At 39.5% G+C, this 24,028-nt stretch overlaps 1 pseudogene; it reads right to left on the bottom strand.

Annotated features, from left to right (window-relative positions):
- Window positions 1–9,201: 9,201 nt before the first annotated feature.
- On the bottom strand, window positions 9,202–9,320 carry LOC120602497 (uncharacterized; annotated as a pseudogene).
- Window positions 9,321–24,028: the final 14,708 nt, after the last annotated feature.

Raw genomic sequence — 24,028 nt, 5'->3', positions numbered from 1 at the left:
GTCAGCTAACTAGATATAGAGGATTATTTTGTCACCTTCATAAAGATTTTCTGCACAAACACACGGCCAACACCATGCTTAATGGCGGAAGAATGAACGGCTCCCCGCTGAAGTCAAGAGTGAAGCAAGGATGTGTGCCACTGCTGTTCTTATTCAACGTGGTGTCGAAAGTAATAGCCAATGCGACAAGGCAAGGCAAGGAAATAAATTGCACACTGTCTCCGTTAGCGAATGGCATGTTAGTCTATGTATAAGATCTAAAAAATCTTCCAAAACATGAAAGAAAACTTAGAATTAATAAATGTATTCAATAAGGTTGTAGATGAACACATAAAACAACACAAAATCATCCGTTTAAGATTTGCATGCTACAAAATACTGATAAAAGAAATTATATAACACTTATATAAATGGATTAAAGAATTGTGGATTGCACGATCAACATGCCAGTATGGCTAATCCCCCCGAACTAGATCTATGGACTTACATAATTTCTTTCAGGATCTCTGCAAGTTTTTTTTTTTTTTCAGCTATAGACATGGTCTAAAATGTATATGGATAAATAAATTAGAATAGCTATTTAATTTTGGAAATGAAGAATAAATTTGGAGGAATTGTTCTACCCGGCATTAAGACTTACCACAGCTAGAGTGGTTAACACTGTATGGTATCCGTGAAGAGACAGACACGTAGCTCAAATGAACAGAAATCCAGAAATAGACCCACACAATTATGTCCAACTGATTTTTTATATCAGTGCAAATGTCATTCAGTAGTCAGATAGTCTTTTTATAAATGGCGCTAGAGCAATTAAACATATCCATAAACCAAAAGAAAAATATTAAAAATTAAAAAAATTAACAGCAAGCTAAGCTTCACACCTTATACAAAAAGTAACTCAACATGGATAATGAATTGAAATGTAAGACTCTAAACTCTACAGATTTTAGAAATGACATAAAGGAAAATTGTAGCCCTTGAGGCAAGCCGAAGATTTTTAGACATGGCACCAAAGGCATAATCATTTAAAAAACGACGGACGTAGTGGTATAAACAATATTTAAAGAATCCAACCTGCTGTTACTTAGACTGTTTAGTAGGTTGACTCCCAGTGCACTAGATACGGTCAATTTAGTTAAATCACACAATCACCAGAATAACAAAGCAGCAGATGCTCCTTCCTCTTCAAAACTTGTTTTTGTTATGTAATGAAGAGTTTAGATAGATCATATGGATAGTTCTGTATAAGAGGAATAGGAGAAAAGTGAGCAGATGCTAGAAACATTGATTCTAATTAGTTTTATGAGTTGATATTGCTAGCGATTTTTTTTATAGCCTTCAGTAGTCTAAACCGTTATTTAAAATCTGCCAAGAGGAAGGACAATTAATGTATAAAATAGGCGCTTTATTAAGGAGGCATTGTCTAACATCTATCCCTAAAGATATAAAATATAAAGACCCCAAGTGGCTCGCATTTTTGATACTGTGTTTCATTGGATATATTTTCTTAAACGTGCTTGCAAAGTAAACTGTAGACATTTTAAAGCCAAGGTTAACTTTGTGTGATTCCATTTCACAATGTGCCTTCTCATTTTTATTACATTCGTAAGTAATAAAACAGTGACTCGATTTAATATGTATTACTGAGAATAATAGTTTGATATTCTAGGATGGCCAAGAAATAGCAGAGGGGGTTGCTTAAACTTAGATTGAAAGATTTGTCCAAGGGTGTTCATAACATCTATTAATTTGTACTTCTTCCTGTGACACGGATTATGGAAACAAGAAAGAGTTGTGAAATTCAGAATCATTCTTTTTGATCTCAAAGTGCACATTTCACGGCACTGGGGACTCCCACAATCAGTGACCTTAACGCGGTGCAGGCGGGGCCCGCTTGTGGTTTGAGTTCACTTAATTTTTACTTTCAGAATTTCTTTTCCGTTTGAAAGGACTTCGCATCTTGGGCTCGCTTTGCGGCCGTCCCCAGCGATCTGCATGGGATCTTGACTGGTAAACCAGATGGCCACTTTACGTGGTCTGTCCTGCTCACTCACACCTTTCAAACGTCTCATTTTTAAAAAATCAGCTCTGCTTCTTATTTCAGTTTCGAGAACTATGTATTTTGGAGGCAGCACGGCATGGTTAAGTCGAAATAAAAGTGGATTTTATTCGACAGAACTGAATTCTCAAGCCATGAGATCAAACCTGGTCCATAATATCGAACCTGGTCCTATCACACACAATACAAAAAAAGAAAAAGATATTTTCTTAGCTCCTCTGCAGAGTTATTTTAAAGCTAAAATGAGAACATGATAGAAAAGAGTCTTATAAATGCTATCTATGTAAGAACACAATACTTTTGATTAATTAATATAGTTGGGATCTGGGCTTCACCTGACGTGATTTCATCCTGGATTTAGGCATAGCCGGATCTAACGGGAGGATTGGGGAATACCTTTTCTATGAAAACTCTTGGCCAACACTTTTCTGAAGGGAAGAAAATGTTAAAAGCTTACATAAATCCAAGAACAAAAGGGCCAGGGGCAGAGGGGCGGTTTAAAACAGAAAACTGTACCGGCCAAGCAGATTGGCCTCTGCTCCAGCTTCAAGTCCTCAGAGCCCAGGGGTGAGGAAGGTGACCAACGAAACAGTCGGCAAAAATAGCAAGAGCTCTTTCCTGAACTGCTGGTAGGATGTTGAGAAGAGAAAGCTTTCAAAAGCATTCACGTGGAAAGGCCGAGGAGGGCGAGTGGCAAGGCCTGGGCTCACTGCAGTTGCAATCAGCCCACCCCAGCCCCGAGGCCTCACCTGCAAGGCCAGTGGGCATGGATGATGAGCACAAGGTCCCTGAAGCGACAATCAAGCCTCCGGGGGTTCAGTTCCAGAGAGCCCAGGCAGGAGGCAGAGAGGAAGGTCACCCCTCATTGTCACGTGGCCTGACGCCTGATGGGGTCGGAGGACATGTGATGTAGACAGGGGACCCTCTCACTGCTGAGGGGGTCCCCAGATAAAGGCCCCTGCCTTTCCACGACGGGAGAAGGAGAAGGGAAGAGGTCGGGGCAGGGAAGTCTGAGTCACAGTGGAGAACAGTGCCCCAGCGAGACCCCAGGAAGGAGCTCCCCAAAGGGAGGCGCCCCCCAAAGTGAGGCTCAGCCTGGGGCGCTGGTAGGCAGGAGAGCCGAGTCCTTGACTACTACTCCCTCAGGACACTGCAACGGGCTGACTGCTCGCCACGGCTGCGGTGGGGCCGTCAGCGCCTTCCCGAGAGGCAAAGCCGGGAGGCCCACCTCTCCCCCACTCCCCCGCCCCGAAATGAGGCGTCCGCGCCCTCCGACAGCGGGTGAGCAGTGTTCCCCGAGTCCGGGCAGACGGCCCTGTTGGCGAGGACCCCATCGGTGGGCAATGATGATATGTTTAAAACCTCTGGCATTAGCACTTGCTTCGACAAGGACATCATCACAGAAATCTGGACCTAAGTAGGGGACACGATCAAGGTCAGTACCTCCTGGCAGGCATAAGGGCCTTCTTGAGGCCATTCAGAATCATCTAGAATGCATTTGACCAAGGCTGGGATTCAGGCAAAGCTGGGTAAAACAGAGAAAATAACCCTATTTAGCTTAACGCTCAAGTTCATGGGGCCGGGGCTCGGGCGCGGGTTCCTGTCCCCGCCCGTTCGGCGGGGAGCTGGGCCACCCCGGGCTCGCGGGCCTCCTGTCACTAGTTCCTGCATTTTTAGAAGTCGAGGTAATGATGGAATCTGCCGTTGTAAGGATTAAAATAATACTTTGTGGATTTTAAGAGTAAAAAGGGAATCAGGACATCCTCGTGAAGGGACTCGAAGAGGATTTGTTGGCAGCAGACCTCCCTGGTCTGAAATGCCACGCGAAGCAGCCGTGCCCTTCAGATATTAGACCACGATCCTATCTTCCCACCAAATATATGTGAACTCGGAAAAATGTGTTCTTCACAATTACACACATTTGAGATTCCTGTCAAAAAGTTCTTGTTTAGAGTCGTTAATCCGTTGCTATATATTCCTAAAATTAACTTAGGGCAAAGAGAAAACCTGCCCTGTTCTCGGAATCCTCAATAATCAATGAAAAGTTCTAAATAGATATCCTCTGTTTTCCCTGCCAAAGCATAGTCTACGATTCCATTAAAATGCTCTGCATTTTTAATAGCTTTTCCATCCCTCTCTTTACTATTTAATCACTAAAGTCTCATATCGACCAGATGACAGCCATGTATTGAGCACCTGCTCTCTCTCTATTTACGGGCCTCCAGGTGGGGGATGGGGACAGAGAGGAAGGAAAAGGAAAGAAAAAGCAGTGAATTCAGGCTGCATTTCTACGCGAGCGCTCGACACGGGAGACCAAGCCTTCGTCAGACAGATGGCGAAGGCCTGTGGTTACAGGTGTTGCAGTAGGGTCTGATGCTGTGAAAACAGAGATTTGTGAGTGGAAAGCTTAAGAGTATGTCTTCAAAGACGGGGGGCACAAAGACCAGAGTGGAGAAAAAACAGTCTTTTAATAAACACAGTCACACATTCTCTGTACACATTTCACTCATCTAATGACCTAAAGAACAGAAGAATCCTGTAACAGTTTCCCTTGAAAAAGAACAGATTATTTTACATAAACCTTGGACCATGCTGCGTCAAGATGGAAATGGGAGGTGACATCTGTAAAGAAGCAGACGAGGGCATACGTAGAGCGTGGACATAGACCAGAAAGATTCTTCTTTTTTGGACAGAAGTGTGTCGTGCAATGTGCAGAGGACTGAGGGGAATCTGAGAATGACATGCTCCCTGCTACTACCCTAGCCGAAACCTTAAGCCACATTTTGCTTATCTATAAAGTCATCATGATAATATATACCTTAAATATTATCGATTATTTGATGGCCTAACCAATATAAAGGGTCACCGATAAATGGTAAGCATCAGTTAAATGTCAGCTTTACATCCCGACTTAAACATTCCTAACCCAATCACCGGTAACTTTTGAAGACAAGATTTCTCAAGCTTCTGTTCCTTTCTTCTTCATTGCTCCATCTTCTGTCCCCTGTAAGCTTTGATTGCTAATAAATAAACATCTTTGTCCTATATATTAATTCTTAGGGATTGGTACCCATAGCTAAATTGCACATTATTGATTTATTGGATGTCTCTTCTTCTCAGATGATAGAACTTCAGGAAGATCTGAATAGGGATGCTTCTAAGTGGTTAGTGAGAGGAGAAACGTGGCCAGAGACCCCACCTAAGAATTTATATTTTTCTTCTGCAGTTTCTTTCTTTCCTTTTATTTTGTTTTTGTCTTACAGTCTAACTTAATGGTGGAAATTATGGAATTTGAAGACAGAATTCATTGGTGTGGTAGGTAAGACTAGCTCGAAGTTTGCAAGAATCGATTTTGTACAATTCTACTTTATTTTACATTGACCACGAGTAGAGTATTTACACCATGGAAATTGGCAAAGACCTACAAAAAAGCCTATTTTTTTACTGCTAGTCGTTAGTGATTTTACATCATCCCCGTGATTTCGACAGACTTGTAGTTAAGTCCTGTCCACAGATGAGCTGAGTGAACTTCATCAAATTACTTATCTCTCTGTGAGCCTCAGACAGCTTCCACGTATGTAGAATGGGTAAAAATGGCAGCTATCACATAGGATTATTTCATTAAGTGAGATAATGTACGTAAAATATATAATATGTCACAAATGAAGTGCTAGCTATAATGACCGTTACTCATATTAAAGTTTCTCAATTCTTTTGCTCGAGTTAGAGCTCGGGTATATCCAGTTTCTCCCTGCTGCCTTATATTTACGCCACCTCTCCACACACACGCTGCTTAGACACGGAATATGAAGGTATTGACTGACCGTGGTCTTCATTTAATTCTAAAGTACATAGGGCAAGAGCTGACATTTACAATGACTGCTGATACCAATTTACTGGTCCCCTCTGGTCTGCTTAACCTTGGGATCAACCGATACAAGAAAAAGTAATTTTAGTAGAAAAGCAGGAGGCAGCAAAGGAGCTTCAATATTTCAGTTTAGATATTGCGACTTTCCACATAAGGTCTCCGCCATGTGTCTGTGCTTCGTTTCACCTTTTACCTTGTAAAGATAAATGTAGTAACATTAGATGTGTTTTTGTACTTATGTAAATTTTTTTTTCTTTAAGGCTGAGACCGTGTGTACCGTGTAATCCTCCTCTAACTCACAAGTTGAAATCTTACCTGGCAAAATTTAACACAGAAGTCCCTGTTGTTTTGTTGAGGTGTGGTGCCAGTTTTCGTAAGCTATTATCGCAGGTTTGTGCACAAAGTCACGGCAACATTTAAAATGAATACCAAACACTGGCCAACTCTCGTTTCCACATCATTTATTTGTAGTATATTATGAAAGCAAATGCTGCGGTGACCTCTGACTTATACAGTGCCGATTTCTGCATGGCTTTCTCACCAGCTCGGTGTCTCTGCGAGCTTTGACCCATTGCTTTGGAAAACAGAAAAGGTCCCTCTTCTCCGGTGAGATGGGTTTGAGAATTTTATTGGGATAAAGATGAAAAAAAAGTAATGAAAGCAGAAATTTTGCTTAGGATCCCATATAAATGAGAGCACGTCTCACTCCGAGGAGATGTGGAATGGAGTACAAACACAGTTCTTTCTTTTCTGTTCTCAGACGATCCATATACTCTGCGGCAGATGGGAGTATCAAGCTCATTTCCTTAAACATGGAAATGTAACTGAATTATAATACATGGTATTTAAATGGAATATAATGCAAATACATCCGAGCACAAGATTCGATAAGCTACATCAGCCCATCAGCCCATAGCTGCATTATATCGGTCACGATGGCTTAGCCTACCCTTCAAAAGAAGGTGAAATATCCCATTAATGTCTCTCTATAATTACACCGTTGGTGGCAGGGTGCTTCTCCCTGTGACAATCAGCTGAAGTTCTCAAGCATGAGATTTGATTATCATTGTTTTGGTATGGAAAGCTAAAACATAATTGTCATAAAATTACCAGCATCCCTTGCTTAACGTTCGATAGCAATCACATTTTCATATGAAAGCACCAGAAGGTGCTTGATGGAATATTGACATCGAAGTCACCGTGATAGAAGAAACTTAAAAATGAAAACACATTTTTTTCAGAGCTACTTTCTTTTCAGAAAATGGGAATTGAACAGTATGCTTTCATAGCTGTATGTATATATATAATTTGTGCTTTTTAATTAGGCTAGAGAACTACTTATGAGAGATATGCAGAATAAATCTGCCTCATCTTTCTTACTTCTCTAGTGTTTGCAAAGACAAGAGGCATATTTCATGTGATAATTCTGAGGTCATAAAAACCCTCAGTATTCATTGCGTAGTATCTCCTTCAATAGAGTTTATTATAAAGTTTTCTAGGCCTGGAAAATTTTTTTCCTTCCTTTTTAGGTTCTTTGGCTGGTCTCTAATTAAATTGACATAAAACAGATTAATGGGGGAAAAAAACAAATTAATTTCGTATGTACAAGAGAGAGCCCTATAAAAATAGGAGACCAACCGTAGTCACGTGTTTGCAGCTTGCCTGCCTTCCTGAGCTGAGAAGTGGGCCAGAGCCTGGGGCTTCACAGGGTCGGAGGGCAAGTCACAGAATGGTGAGAAGAGCAGATGCTTGGTGATTAGGTGTCAGCCCTGCCACACAGGTAGGTCATTCGGATGTCAGATTATCCCCGGTAATAGCTCTCCTTCTGGGCCAGGCCCCCTAGCTAAATTATTTTATTAGTTAAGGAAGAGGTAAAAGTTTTTGTTGAATCTACTGGGTCTTAATTGCCTTCAGGCTAAAACAGTCCATGTGCCAACGTGGCACATTTGGGGGTGGCCCCTTCACCTCTCCTTCAATTTATTTCTGCTCTGTTGACGACGCTAATATACAGCTTCTCGATCAGGAATGCAACAGTAAAAAGTTCCACGGAATAAAAAAAAGACTCCAGCCTTCAGCTTGGGCCTCGAATAATGAAACGTTCTTCAGTTATACAAGAGTGAGAGGCAGCGGTGTGATAAAAGGCATAAGGTCGACATTTAGCACGCAGCATTGCTTTTTATCGGCAGGCCTCCATTTCCTTAATGTGCCCTCATAGAGATGAGTGGCATTCGCTAATCTTTTCTAGAACTTACGATAGAAATTTCAGAATATTTCGATTCCCAAATTTTTATGTTTTTCACTTTTAACCAGTCACAGCATGCCTCGACTCGAGTTCGCAATTGAATCCCAACACTTTTTTTCTCTTCTGTCCCCATTCTTAGTGTCACGATCGGCCCCTTCCCATGGTCTAATCCACCTGCACGATGATGAGAATTCTCCTTCTAAGATATGACATTGAATCTTTCACCCTCCTGCTAAGAAACTGTAGATATTTTCACATTTTCTAAACTACAAAGTTTATTCTTAAATAGTGCATTCAAAGTTCTTCCAATTCTTGTAAAAAAAAAAAACACGTATAATCCGCTTTCCAATATAATTGAGACACAATAGACTACATCCAAATGCCTACCCATCCTGAAATTCCAGTATCTACATTCCTCTTCATTTCTCTTTCTCTTTAAAAAACGCAATCTGAACTCCGTGAATGAAGAGCTCATCAGTTGTTTCTTATTCCATGGAGCCATTATTTCCTAATCAAATGGAAATAACCAATCTCTCGATTTTCATGACATTGATTTTAGAACCAGTTTTGCCTGTGAAATGCTGTAGTATGCACTAATTTATAAATTACACAGAGTAATTTCCTGGTCATTTAGATAGTGAGCACTTTTTTTCTTTTATTCCTTACAATGTCCCAAACAACACCTTGCTCATAATGTGGACCTAAACAAAAGGAAGAAACGATTGGTAAAGAAAGGAAATGTTACTTTGATAACAATTTGATAAAAATGTCTTTGTGTGGTCCAGTCTACACCATTGCTCATTAATAGACTGAGACCAGTACAAAACAAAGAAACGTATAAAGGTTTTCAAGGTGGGGATTGTGTTGTGAAATAAGGCCCGCCATAGTTAGATAACTGACATATTTTTTAACCAATCACCAGGATTTAGCTAAACAAATGCTTCCATTTGCACTCTTCTGAGTGATTACTTATTTTTATTTTGTTTTATTTTATTTTATATTTTATTTATTTTATTTTTATTTTATTTTTTATGCCAACAGCACCTGGTCTTTCTAGGTGGTCTCCCATCCAAGTACTAACCAGGCCCGACCCTGCTTAGCTTCCAAGAACAGACGGGATCAGGCGTGTTCAGGGTAGCATGGCTGTAGACACTTATTTTTAAGTAGGTGAAACCCACCCATCAATATAATTCCACTTGAAGAGCCACTGCTCTTGTTTACCTTTTACACTTAAAATAGTCAATATTATTTTTTCAAATTACATTCAAGAAAGGAACCCGATAGCAATCTATAGAGCTACATTCTCAAACGTTGGCTTCTGAATTTCTGCGGTGGAGTTACCTGAGAGCGTAGCTCCGATCGTGGATTTCCAGGTCTTCTAGATGCGCTAACTCAGCATCCCAGAGTGGTACCCAGGAAACAGAACTGGAACATGCTCCGTGTCACTTGCCCTGTGCTCCGAGGCTGGGGAATCACGTGTGCTGCTCAACTTTGTTCCAGAGCTTTGCTTCACATGAGTCATTAAGACAGAGAGACTACGTACCATATAAAAGATCATTACCAGACCGTTTGATCTTCTAATGGGCAGTTCCCGCATCTGTTGTCATTTGCACGTGTGACACGTCAAGGCGACCCCGAGTAGGAATGTACATCACAGGTGAGGTTTTTCCACAACACGCTTTACAGGGCTACTGAGAGAAGCGTGTTAAAACGCTAAGGAAAGCCGAACTAATACCATATTACGCATTTGGATTTAAAAATAAAGCTCCCTTCTGTATTTCAGATAGTGTGCACTTTTAACTTTATAGAGAATGAATTATCAAAGGTTTGTACTTGAATAAACCTATACTGTAAACCAAGGAATGAGTTTGACACTCTGTGACACTGATATTCCCTCTAAGTGTCTAATGTTGGGAGAGTTTTCTGCTTTTCCCAATCCTCCCTTTGAACCAGAATATGGTTAACAGGAGCCATTTTTTGGCCCCACGTGCATGGCCAGGGGACTAGGTTGTCCCAGACGGTGCAGAGTGTGTGACTGACGAGCGCCTACCTGAGAAGAGAGTTTGATGTCTTAGACTATAAAGATTGTACTTTTTTAATGCTCAGTAGTATCTTTTAAAGACTCTTTTATTGACTTCTCTTTTGTCCTTGAAAATGGAAAATAGCTCTCATGCTTTTGATTATGAAACTACTACATTTCCACAATTCTAATACTTTAAACGTATAAAGAAGAAAAATCCAGCTATCATTCTATTACTGAGTTTTAACATTTTAATGACTATTTTTCCATTTCATCACTATATATATAAACTTTGACAATTACAAAGGCCTGATTTGTAATAATTTTAGACTGTCTGTCTTACCTTTCCATATATCGTTGATGTATTTCTGTAAGTATTGCTACATATGATAATATTTTATGCCTGTATAGTTTTTCATTCTATTCATTAGCATTCTTTTTTTTATTTCTGTAATACAATGTATGTTTTCTTTTTTTTTTTTATTAGTTTCACGTTCATTAGCATTCTTTACTAAGATGTTCCAAACACATATCTGTGCACTTCTCTGGGACTGCTCCTTGTTTTCCTCCAGTACAATACTAGCAAAACATTTTAGAAGTGAAAAGTTTTACGTAGTGACCCGAGGACATACAGTTAGACTTGCCACATCTGCGTATCTGAAGAATATCCATGCTCCATGTAAACAAGTGAGACCAGCACCCATAGGTACACGGGGCGTAAGCAGCACATTTTCTGCTCACCTGGCCCGGCAGCGTCTCCAGGTGTTTCTAGCTGCGAAAGTCAAGGTTCTTTGACTTAACGAATCCACTTAATCCACAGAGAAGTAGCAATAGCTTGTCCTCACGTCCAGACTCCCTGGATCCCATATCTTTTCCCAGGACGTGTCCAGAATGCCATCCCCTCCACAGACTCGTTTTCGCCGAGAGGGGAGCCGAGGCATAGGAAGAAGGCCGACGTGAGGGGCAGCCCGCTGGACTCATGACGGCCGTTCGCCAGTGGAGGATGCTCTCACTAACCCAGGCCGTTGGCCTCAGAGCAGTTAGATCAGTTAGCAGAAAGAATGTAGTGTAATTAATAGATGCCTAAAAGTGGCCAAAGATAATACGAAAGAGAGTGGAGAAAGCCCAGTTTTGAGGCTGAGCCGTGACCTGTGGGTGCTAGTCACCTGTGGCGCATAAATGCTAGAGACACAGGTGACTCTGAATGGCTGATAGTCACTCCTGACTGCAGCAAGCGTCAAAACCTGCCTCTGAATCTTTCGCCTCCATAAAATGAGGGAGTCAGTAAAGACAGGTTTTGTGTTTTAAATAATTTAGTTTGTAAGCAGTTTAGCACACTCAAGGGCCAAATACAAAACAACAACAACAACAACAACAAAAAACCCCTCTGAATAAAGTATGGCTTTGAGTTTTAATTTGAGGTTATTCATTGTGCTCGAGGTAGACCTGCTTATGCAGTCAGTCATGATGTTAATAAACTGTCCATTACACAAATTGACTTTGACAAAAACTCTGTCGAGATGTGTGTGTCGGGCAGAATGCAAGCTCCATGAGAAGAGGAACGTGGCTCGTGCTTGTCCGCAGCACATGGAGCAGTCACAGGCACGTAGCAGAGGCTCCATCAATATTTATAATATAAACACAGAATTTGCTTATGTGAAAGATCCACCGATTTGTTTTTGGCCCGTGTCTGTGCCGAAGCAAAGAGCTTTTGGAGACAAATCAGGCACATGCTTGGATTTGGCATTCAGCACTCTGCCAAGACGGGAACGGACCGAATCCTCAAGGGTTACAGAGTGGAAGGTTGTAGAGATTATAAACCACAGAAATAAGTCGCATCTACATCTCTAAAGAGACGAGGGCCAACTGTCAGTCTTGGCTGCAAGGAGAAATACTCATGCGTTCCAGGCTACCTCTCAGCCCTGGCGACAGCGCATCTCCCTGCTCTGTCTCTCTCTCTCTCTTTCTGTCTCTCTTTATCTTCATCTCTCTTTCACTCCCTCTGTCCTTTCTCTACCTTCCTCCATCTCATTCTTTTCCCTTCCCTCCCTCCCTTCTTTCCTTCTCAACATTTTAAATGAAAATGGAACATCGGACACCTACTTGAGAAACACTCCCTCCAAAGTGTTTTAGAAAACCGAAAGATTAACGCCAGGCCACCCAGGAGGGCCTGTCCGTATCTTGGAGAGCCATCTCATATTTTCAGCATCCCTTCGTGGCAGGGGATGCAAATGAACTTCCTGTTAACCATTTATCTGACACAATATCAATGTAACGATGACATTTTATTGCCCCATCTGTGTCAGCAAACTGAACAAATGAGTTCAAGGATTCCGTCTTATTGACATCGTTAGAGAGTTTATGTGATGCAGCTTTCAAAATTTGACTTTGGCAACTACGGTCGTGATGCTGACTGTCAGCCTCCCTCATACCTTGCCTGCCTCACGAATAAGGCATCCTGGTGTGGAAATTAAAAGCACATCATAGTTGTCATAGTTACAAACTGTCGAGGGGCGGACCAAGAGGGTGTGGCTGCTAGGACCATGTGGTATCAGTAAAGACAGTGCAGGGAGAGCAAAGAAGTAACCTGAATATCATTCCGGGGGTGGGGGCTCCCCGCGAAAAGTGATCAGACTCACATAAGTTGTCCTAACACACTTACTCCTGGCAAGCCGAGCCCTGCCGTCCACGGTAAGCCTTTCTAACCACGAGAGGGAAAGTAGCTAAACGTTAAACACGAAACGACAGACAGCCCCGATGCAGGCTAAATTCTGAGTGAGTGTCACTATTAGACACCAAAACAGACGCGAAGCGAACGGGCCCTATCGCGTGGCCCTCTGAGCCTACGAGGACGGGCACTTTAACACGCTGTTTTTAATCAGGAACATGTGCACGTCCTGTGCCTAGCCTATGGCATCGTTTCCACTAATTTTTTAATAATGCATTGAAAAACAAAGAAAAGATAATAGAGATGATTCTAGGATTGTGTGATCGCATGTGATCTTCCTTAGTTACACAAGTTTTAATATCACCATTTAATATACAGCCACAATTTCTGAGGCAGAAAAATTCCCACGCAATATATACTTCTTTTAAGAATTTTAAAATGGTCATTTCCCCTGCTTTGTAAATGTGGACACATATCATGGCATTACATTTTAAATACAGGTTTTGTAATCAAATATTTTGGACCTGAAAATCTGGGTGAGAGGTAGAGCCCACAATGCCTACTGGCTTCCTTTATGACAATTCATTCTTAAATCGACATTCGACAAAAAGGATTTAACAGTTTTCCTACTTTTCTCTTTATGATTCATTAAAATTCAGTCATGCCATTTGCTTTAATGTGTCTCAGAAACTTGATAGCTGGCTTTAACAGACGTAACTATCCATCGTTTACTGTAAAACGTCCATGTTTCATCATGACATGCGAGTTTGATTTGTTCGATATGCTCACAATATTAGGAGACTAGTACAACTTCAAGACACTTTTCGTATTAAAAAGGCTAATTAGTCTGAGCTACAGAATAAATAATTGATTATGTGGATAATGCAGCAAATATCTAAAGGCAAAAACAGCATGTAATTGACATTTCCCATTGGCAAACTCACTAAATATTGACAAGATCTCCAACTTTTCTGAGTATCAGTTATAATTGTTTTCCTTGGTGTGGTAGTCTTTTTCAAACAAATATTAAAAATAGTTTTTGTCGTTCGTAATTACGGAGTTTTAGAGGCTTTTCCCAAATATTGTGATTAATTACATTTGTCTACATGAATAGACTAAATTGTGCAGTCTATGGAAAACCATTTTCCTAGCTCTAGGGCCTGGATGTGAAACATCATTTAGACAGGAGCTAATGAAATTATCCTTATCCGAATGCCTTCAAGGAGATAAGGAAGTAAATGTCAATTCTCCTATTTCTATAGGGCGACAAGTCACAGTACTCAACACATAATCAAAAGAAACACTTAGCCTAATCTCTGTAGCCTAATTAAAAGTTCAATTAAGAAAACTATAATAATTTTTCTGATGAACTTTTATGAAAGGCACGTTTAATACATAAACTTTTGCTCTGAAAAAAAATCGTAAGAAAGCATTGTAATTTCAGGAGAAGTCCAATTGCTTTGGATAGCAGTTTTTATTTCATTGCTGTTTCCGGAAAAGCATATGGCTCAGAACATTCTGAGCCTAGAGCAGGGTGAGAACCCTTTGGAGAGATTACAGTTTCGTAGAACTGTAATCCACCTTCTGTTCGTGTCCTAGAAGAGCTTGTCTGGTTTGGTGACGTGAGGGATGGCCTAGTGGAGCCTGTGACACAACGAAAAACAATAATTAAAAAATAAAAATGTTCCTCGTGGCGGGATTTACAAACAGGCGACGTGCTTACATATTCACCAATGTATCCGATTTTCACACTATTTCTAGGCGTTATAAGGACCGCTGTCATTGTTCTTAATGTGCTTATGACCACCACCTCCAAAACTCAAGGGCAAACACTGCAGACCAGGCAGGTTAAGGATCTGAACTAAATCAGAAGCTAAATCACGGACGAGGATGCCCAGGACAGAGGTCTCCCGGTGCCTGACCTGTGCAGTTCCTTCCCCAATAAACTGCCCCAAGGGGCGTGGCCAGAAGTCTTTTCCTCGGCGTTTTTTTTTTTTAAATTTATTTGAGCCAAACTGACCACATGCCAAGAAAGCGAGACCTCAGATCCTCCAGCATATGGCGGTTCTGCAGTGTCCTTTATACGTTGGGAGTGAAGGACGCGCAAGGAAGACTGTGTGAAGGTGGCGGACAGCAGCCCAGGTGAGAGCCCGCTTCCTGCTCACCTGGCCGCCTTCCCGCTGTGTCCTCACGCGACAGGCCTCACGTTCACCTATGGCCACGTCGCGGAGTCGTTTCCGACTGGTGACTGAAGGGGGTGGGGACGCCAGCGCTCAGTCCGCTGCTGCGCCCCGGGGTGCGGGCTGGGTCCCCCGCAGCGGCAGCCGAGCGCCACCTGCAGGCCAGCCGCCTGTTTTTGTGAATAAGGTTTCACTGGAGCCAGCGACGCCCTCATGTCACCTGTGGCGGTGGCAGCCTCTGTGCAGTCACAGCAGAGCCGAGTAGTTTCCATAGAGACCTGATGGCCTGCGAAGCCGAAAGCCCCTCCCAGCTGCCCTCGAAGAAGGACTTGGCTGGTTCTGGCCTCGAGAAGCCCTCCAGGCTGTGGATTCTGTGGTGTTCGCACCTGCGACCATCTATGTGTAAACTCGTTTCATCATCCCTGATCGTCTCTGTGCGTGTATTTTTTAATTCTTTTTGCCACCTCTTGTGATAACTTACTGGTTGCCTCATTAACATCATAAGTAATGTTTTCCACATATATTCATTCGTTTACATTCTACGTGTATGAGAATCACGATTTTACATTTTTAAAAATATTCTGAAAAATAAATAAATAAAAATAAAAACGGTGTTCTTCGGCAACGTCTTTTGTCATTTCTCCTTTCGCCTTGAGTAGCTCAGCTATCCGAAAGGAGGTGGACTTTTTTAAGGACGATGGTAGACGCTTGCTATGGGGTCATCGGGGAGAGAGAACGGAGTACTTGGTAATTCAGAAGGGATTTGTTAAGTTGGACTTTTAGAAATATATAGGAGGAAAAGTGCTTTGCATATATGCAAGCATAAGAGAGAAAATTCTTGGTTTGTTTGAAAAAGAGCAGTGGTTAATGTGCGTGCCAGAAGGACCGGAATTATTTTGAATCAAAAGTTTCCACAGGACTGGGCCTTGAACCCTCACTCCCTGCCCCCGGGCTCCACCCAGACATCCCTAAGATGATGCTGTTGGTCGGAAGGAAGCAGCAAGGAAAACAGGGATGTGCAGCAGGCAGTCGCAATGGTAGAGACCCATCGGCTGCATCCCTAGGCTGGGCCAGCCTGCTGGAGGGAAGGACCTGGAGGGCGGGTCACGGGACAGTAATGATTCGCTCGCCCCATTGCTTCTGAGGCAAGAAAACATCCACGCTGGACACTGAGGCACCAAAGGCCACAGAGGAGGAGCAGTGACCTTAACATTGACAAGGGCGGATCCTCTTCAGGCAGATGCATCTGTAGCTCTCGACTGGGCTGTGTGGCCCTGTTCACGGACATTTTTGGACATCAGTCTATACCTCATTGCTTATTAGAGTGTGTCTTCGAGTGACGAAGTAAATCAGTCTTTACCCTAGAAACTCATTACGGCCAGGTGCATACTAGCCTGGGGGGTGCTTCCGGTAATGCTCCAGACAGTGTGGAACGCGGATCTAAATTGTACGTGGGGATGGCGTTAGACAAAGAAGCATGTGGATCTCAAAATACTGCCCCAAGGGATCTGCACTTTATTTGTCTGGATGTCTTGAACAGATTTGTAGCAGGGGCTTGAAATAGTGTCTCGTTTCTTTGCTTGTTTTCATCACAATAACTATATCAACATTACAAAACACAGTTAGATGGAGAGAAGATGATGAAAATCTAAAGTCTTCTGTAAACATAGTTTTATACAGAGGAGTTTTATCTCGGAGGAAGCAAAATATCATTTTTCACTATTTCTACTAATTCCCAAGTTAAATAGAATAGATTATTATCATAAATTCTTTTTTAAATCTCTGGGAAGCCAACTTCTTTATTTTGAAATTTTGATTCTTTCGTGTTGTGGTGTGTTAATCTTGTTCTAACTGAAAGGTTTGCCTACCTTATTCTTTTTTCTTTATCACAGTTTATACCCATATGTGTGTGATTTATCTAAAACCAATTCACTTCAGTTCACAATTAATAATGAGACTTACATTCAGATATGCATATAGCTGTATCATATCTGAATGGAACTTAAGTATATGAAATATCAAACAAAATAACAAAGACTCAATACTATACTATTTAAATAACAAAATTTGAACCCACGTTTTATTTCTGTGTTCTACATTTCAAGTTAATCCAACCATATAAGTATATACTTACAATCTTTATATGCAAAACTTGGAGACAATGAGTGTGATAATATAAGCCAGGGCCCAGTTCTGTAGGAGTTCACTGTTTATTTAGGGAAAACAATAATAGAGTATTTGGAGCCAATATATCTGGATTAAATGATAAGCATGTGACTAAGCTGCTAGACTCCTCGAAACGCGAGTGTCTGAGAACAATAGATAATGCTCAGAACAATAACCGGAAATGTATAAATAGGCTTAACTGAAAATTTAAAATCAACTTTCTTTGTAACTTACAGATCAAGTAGACTTAAAATTAATAAGCTTCTTAAAGATCTGAATTCTATACTCACACACCTACGTTACAGTAAGTCTACAAGTAACATCATTACAAATTTGTCCTACAAGGTTATAAAACTTACTATGCAACTGTAATGATTAAAATTGCATGGAATTGCCATAGAAATAGTTAAAGCAGTGGATTTTTTTTTTTTTAACCAAATGTTGTGATATGCACCACCGGTAAAGAAGAGACAATAAGATATGTTTTTCTGGGGAAAAAAAATTTAATTCCTACCTCGCGAAATTTAAAAAAATGAATTATAGACTATTGATGACATAAATATCTGACCAAACTTTTAAATATTAGAAGAAAATATCATTATCCATGAAAATACACAAAAAACAATTTTACATAAATAAAAAAAACAATCCATAGAGAAATGAGCACAAATTATTACATAGACACATTATAGGAAAGAAGAGCTAAGTGACCAAGAAACAAATGTATGAAAACATGATCGAATTTAACAGTAACTAGAATATGTAAATTCACACACAAAGTAATGTCATTTCACGTCTGTGAGTTTGGAAGAGATGCAGATCCATGTAGCAAGAGTTGATAAATTTTAAGACGAAAATATCTATGACTCTGAAATTTCAGTTCTAGGAATTGCAAGGTGAGCAACATTCTAAATGTTTATATTAAAATATCTTATTGCCATAGAGTAGTATGATATAATGAATTAGATCGACATGTGTCAACTTTAAATCTTGAATGGCCATCTCAAAAATATTTTCTAATAACGTATCTACTATGGCATCATTTATGGAAATGTAATGACCACACGGAATAGTGCCATATTTATTTAGTTATATATCCCATTTTGTAGACTATACAATGCCATTGATGTTAATCAGTGATCTCCAGCTGAAGTTTGCACAGGGAACTTAGATTAGGAATGAAATGGGCAGGATACAAAAAGACATTCCGTATATCTGTAATTTTTTTCTTTAAATCAAATTATCTGAATAAAAAACGATATCTAGTTAACATTTGTTGAATCTGCTTATTGGTTCCCTGGGTCTTTGTTTCATAATTTTGTGTGTGTGTGTGCATATCCACATATAATATAATTTTTGCATATGTACATATACTATATATAATTACATATATACATATGTATATGCATAGTATAATTGCATATAGGCCTATATATGTATATATACATATATGTGATATTTTTAAATTAAAGCAAATAGTACAGACTTTCTGAGATTGCGTAGCTCAATGTGGACTCAAAAATGTATGATTTTGTGAAAGCGTTTATTGACATAATCCCTAAAGATGAGTAAGATTCAGAAGGATGCATATGAAAAGGTCAAAGAGCATTTGAGACAAAAACCTCCACAAACAAAGAAACAAAAAGTTCAACTTTTAGGTTCTGGAGGCAACAAGAAGATTCACTGGAATTTAAATTTCACAGTTGATATTATTTCTCAGGCCAATAAACAAAAACCTAAAGTGCGAGTGCTCTTTGCAAGGCTGAGATGTCTAACACAGTGGGGTGAATGAAGTCTGTTGCATGTATATAAATTAGTTCTAATAGTGGTGTAATATTTTTCAGATTTTTTGTAGCAACTATAGGACACAAATGCGTTTCTCTTTTGGACTGCGGTAATATTCTGAATAAACCAGTAGCTCAAGACAGAGCAGTGGCGAGGGCCGTTGGGAAAGGAGATAAAATGCTCCCGTGATCAGACATAGGGATCAAGTAGGAGGGCATGAGGAAGGAAAAACCCTAATGCTACAAAACTCGTGGAATAATGGAAAGGTAGAGATATAGAATTAAAAAAAACCAAAAAGATTGCCATCACAATGTAATCACAATTTAATGTCTGTGACTTCATACTAGTTAATTTAGGTAAACAGTTCTCGGTTTAACCGTAAGTGGAATCTACTTCAAAGAAACATGAAAATAAAATTATGTCATTTTGACGGTGCGCTTTATGTCCATCTCTAAATAATTCCAGAAAACCATTTTACCAATTAAATAATCATTTACTTGTTATGTAAACGATTTAGGCTTAAATGAGTAAAAGAAACAAATCCTGATGTATAAAGGCGGGGAGGGGAGTTAATTATGTTAAAGTGTAATGATGTATATGCTCCAGACAGTAAAAAATTATTCATCAAGGCTGGTCCTTAACCTGAAAGTTATAAACAAGAATTTGAAAACACACTCTGCTACCTGCTTTGCAGCATTAATCTTGTAGTGTGATAGAGGCATCAAGCAGAGTGATTTTACTGGACCCTGTAGAGACCTTCCGGACTCGAAAAACACAAGAAAATAATGTGTCTCCGGCTTAATTTATGTCAAAATGCTTTAGAGTACATTGGAACTAATTAATTAAAAATCTTTTTATTGGACACCAACCATGTGTGAAAAGATACAGCAGGAAACATAATAAACAGTCTTGTTCTCCAGAGACTATGTCTAAAGAAGGGGAAAACAATAAACAAACAAATGTTTTCTGTGTTAATTGTAAGTTCTAAGAAAAAGTAAGTCGGAGACTAGCAAATGATACTGTGTGTGTTAGTGTGCGCATGTGTATGTTAGTGTGTGTGCGTGTGCATATGTGTGTGTGTTAGCTGGAGGAGGCTGGCTGCAGGGAGAACACTTAGGTGTGATTACAAGGATCTTTGTAGGAGATCATGGTGAACATCTGGGATGAGCTCTCATGATTCTGGGTATGTTTCAAAGGTAGAGTTAACATTAAAAGAAAATATATTTTCTTTATAACGTTAAATACTTTAATAGCATTTGAAACAATTGCATGATTAAAACTAAGCATAAGGTTTATAATTTAAGAAAGCAACAAATCAGTCTAAACTAAGAGAATATGGGAAAATAAGTTTTGGCAGAATCTGAAAGATCAGTGAAAGTCGGTCTATGATCTTGGCTGTGGTTTTCGATTATTCCTGAGTGAAGAAGGATTGAACTTAATACTCCATCTTCATTCCTTTAAAGGCGATGGTAAGAAAAATCTCTTTAGAAAAGTGGTCGATGAGAATAGACTGAAATGATGAAGTCAATCAAATGACCTCTGGCGGAAGACCATGTTAGGTGGAGGGGCCAGCAGGTGCAACGGCCCAGAGGCAGACCCCGCCCGTCATGCCCCCGCAGAGAGGAACCCACCCCGCTCGATGTGCACGTGGAGATATGGACCGCCCGTCAGGCCCCCGCAGAGAGGAGCCCACCCCCCTCGATGTGCACGTGGAGATATGCACCCAAGGTGCTTGGGCTGTAAACTGTAATAACCTCCTGAAATGATGATTACCTTGTCACCATTCCTTTTTTGTTTATCCCCAAGGAGCATTGACAATCTATAATTGTGCTACACGCATCCTCTCTCTGACGACGACAGTCATAACCTGGGCCCAGGAAGGGCACAAAACAGGTAAGCAGCTCCTTACGGAATGTTAGAGAGGTTTATTTCTATGTCATGTGGTCCAAAACAGAGCTTACAACTGCCATTCCTCAAGCGATCAAAGTCTTCTGTGATTTTTCTTCCCTGCGTGTCATCTCCTGCTCCAGGCTGTGCCAAGAAAGCATTAAGACTCACTTTGAAGATGGATACATGAAGCATGACAACCCAGAATGCTCTCAGCACTGACAATGGGACTGAAAACCAGCATAAGGTCTTGGAACGGCAACCTGGGAACACATAAAAAAAGCATGAAAAGGATGCTTGCTCTTGACATAGCGGTCTCACCTCTAGATATTTATCTTAAGACGTAATTAAGGATAGTTGAAAAAAATTAGATACAAAAGATGTAGGGGTAAAATAGGGGAGATAAATCAACTTTTACTCTGGATTTCGATAAAAATATAGTTTCTACATTAAAATTGATGTTGGAATGTACAATAATTAATGAAGAAATATATACACAAATTCTTGTTAAGTATGCTAACTATATTCAAGATAGTCCTCATAAAAATGGACATAGCATTGATAGGGAAAGAAGTAAATAGAAAATCATACATATATACAAATCGATTTTTTCTAATTTTTTGTTTTTTATTTCTGCAATCAACATATGTGATTAAAATAGAATTATATGATTTTTAAACAAACTATGTACTTGTTTAGTTCAAACACAATTCTCAATACAATTGTCCACGTAAATCTGTACAGATCTGTTTTCTCCAACTTAGAACTAGAATTCAGATTAATACAAACAAAATGAAAATTTCTCATGTCTGTTTTTTTTTTAATAAAGTAAAATTTGGGGCAAACATCATAAATCTGTAATGTCGGCCTTTCATTTTTGAGCTCAGCTGCCACTGTTTTTTCTCACCTCTCAAAGCATTCCACTTTGGGCCAAAAATAACCTTTCTTTTTGTAATGGAAGAATATACAGTTTGCGTTTACATGAAGGTTAAGTTAGTAAGCGTTTGTCCGTGGAGTCAAACTGTCATTTTCCTGACCCAGATTTTCGTTATTCAGCATGTCCTATGTGCCAGGCTTTCACTAAGCACAGGGAGTAGAACATGGCTTGGGCTTTAGAGTTGCCGATGGCACGAGGCTGTGTTTCCCAAACTGTATTCAGCATTTGAGAGCTGACTAAAAATGCAGATTCCTCCAAACAGCCCTCATGCATATGAATTCAGTAGGTCCTGAGAGATTTTCAGACTGCCTATGTCACAGAGTTTTACTATAATAATATACTTATAAGATGTCGTATTGACATGCATGATGATGTTCCACATGTCAAAGAGATCTTTACACATATGTTTTTATTGCCCATTTTTAATAGACAGTGCAGCTCTTAGGCATGAACAAAAAGCATCCTTATCCTGGTATCTGTGCTCAAAACGGCTTCACCAATCATCGCTCCTTATAGAAAGGAACAAATAAATGAAACAATGAATGAACAATTCAATGAAGAGATGGATAATAAAATAACGCAGAACTCACAGGCTGCACAATTACTCAGGAACTCATGCCTACTGCTGACTCAGTGTGATCCAGACTGTAAACAGTCACGCTTGTGAAAGACACCGTTCGGTCCCTAGGTACCTGCTTCTCCATGTCTCTCACCCTAAGTCTTCCGCCCAAAAACAATGCTGTGAAAACTTGTGCATTGTGTCCTTACCAACAGAGATAGATGATGACAAGAACTTTTAGTCAACCAATAACTCATTTAAATGAATGCTGTATATGGCAGTCTCATAGACTGGGCAGTGCGAGAAGTTTGGGAGGATTTGGTTGACAGAAGCATTTAGTTAAAAAGAAAGGCAAATTATCCAACTTGTTAAATCTTTTTCATAAACGGCAACAGTTGTGATGACCATACTAATTCCTGTGTACTTCGAGACCCCAAAATTGGAAAATATAAAGCAGCATGAAAATTAATACTGTACATTACTCAGAATAACAATCAATTATATAAGAATCTATTACATTTATGCTATTTATGAAGAATAATCCTGAGGGGTGTTTCAGAATATCAAATGATGTATATGCTATTAAATTTGCATAATGTAGTTCTATGAGAAATATGCTTAGTGTTATTGATTACCTACATGTCTTCACATTGACTTTGAATATATCTTTATAAAATATTTAATGAGATCTAATTAAATTTCAAAAACAAAAATATTAACTACATTTGGTTCAAATTTTAAATATTTATTAGTTATAATTTATATTTGCCTTGTTATTATAATAAGCAGTTTTAAATATTAAAAGAAAAATCACTTTGAAAATCGATATAAAATGTTTTAATTGCAGTATTATGAGGATATATGCAAATTTTGTACATTTGAAATATATATGTACTTTTAATTATTTTGACCATTACTTTCAATGAAATACATATTACATGAACATCTTGATAAAAAATAACAATTTGTAATTTTGCTACAGTAGAGGTAGATATAAATTACATGAAATAAACATATAAATTTAAGAATTATGTATGTATTTATTTTACTATTCATTCAATTAGCTCCTGTCTATAAAAAGAATACCCAGACATGTCTAAAAATAAATAAATAAATAAATAAATAAATAAATAAATAAATAAATAAGCAAACAAGCAAATAACAGCTTTTGATAGTTTGCCGATTTGGGGTAACAAAGTATATATCTGTGTATATTTTTAAATTTGTTATTATGCAGCTTTTTTTGTTATTCTAGTAATGTGAGATACTTTTTACTTAACATTTTATTAACTTAGTTTATGGTTTTAAAGATTTTGATGATATGTGGGTCTTCACGTGTAGCCTTGCCTTGGACGCGGGAATGTAGGTCTGGCAGAAAGGGCTTTGGGGACATATCAGCCTCTCATCCAGATGCTGCAGCTGGATTATTAACAGCTATTAAGAGCCCGCCAGGGGAATAATAGTGTGAGCAGAAATCCAGCGTTAAGTACCAAATAGACAAAAAATAGTAAAAATAGAATAGATGCCCCACGCGATTCAGCATTCCTGGAGTATAATGTAAAAATAAAGGGTCTAGCAGAAGATGAAAAAGATGTGGGTAAACCTGACTTGTGCAGAGCTAAAAATCTGAATTTTTCTTGAAAGTGTTGACCATTAA

The sequence above is a fragment of the Pteropus medius genome, unplaced genomic scaffold (assembly GCF_902729225.1).
Source record: "Pteropus medius unplaced genomic scaffold, Ma_sr-lr_union100, whole genome shotgun sequence".
Lineage (NCBI taxonomy): Eukaryota > Metazoa > Chordata > Mammalia > Chiroptera > Pteropodidae > Pteropus > Pteropus medius.
This window is presented reverse-complemented; position numbering and strand designations above follow the sequence as displayed.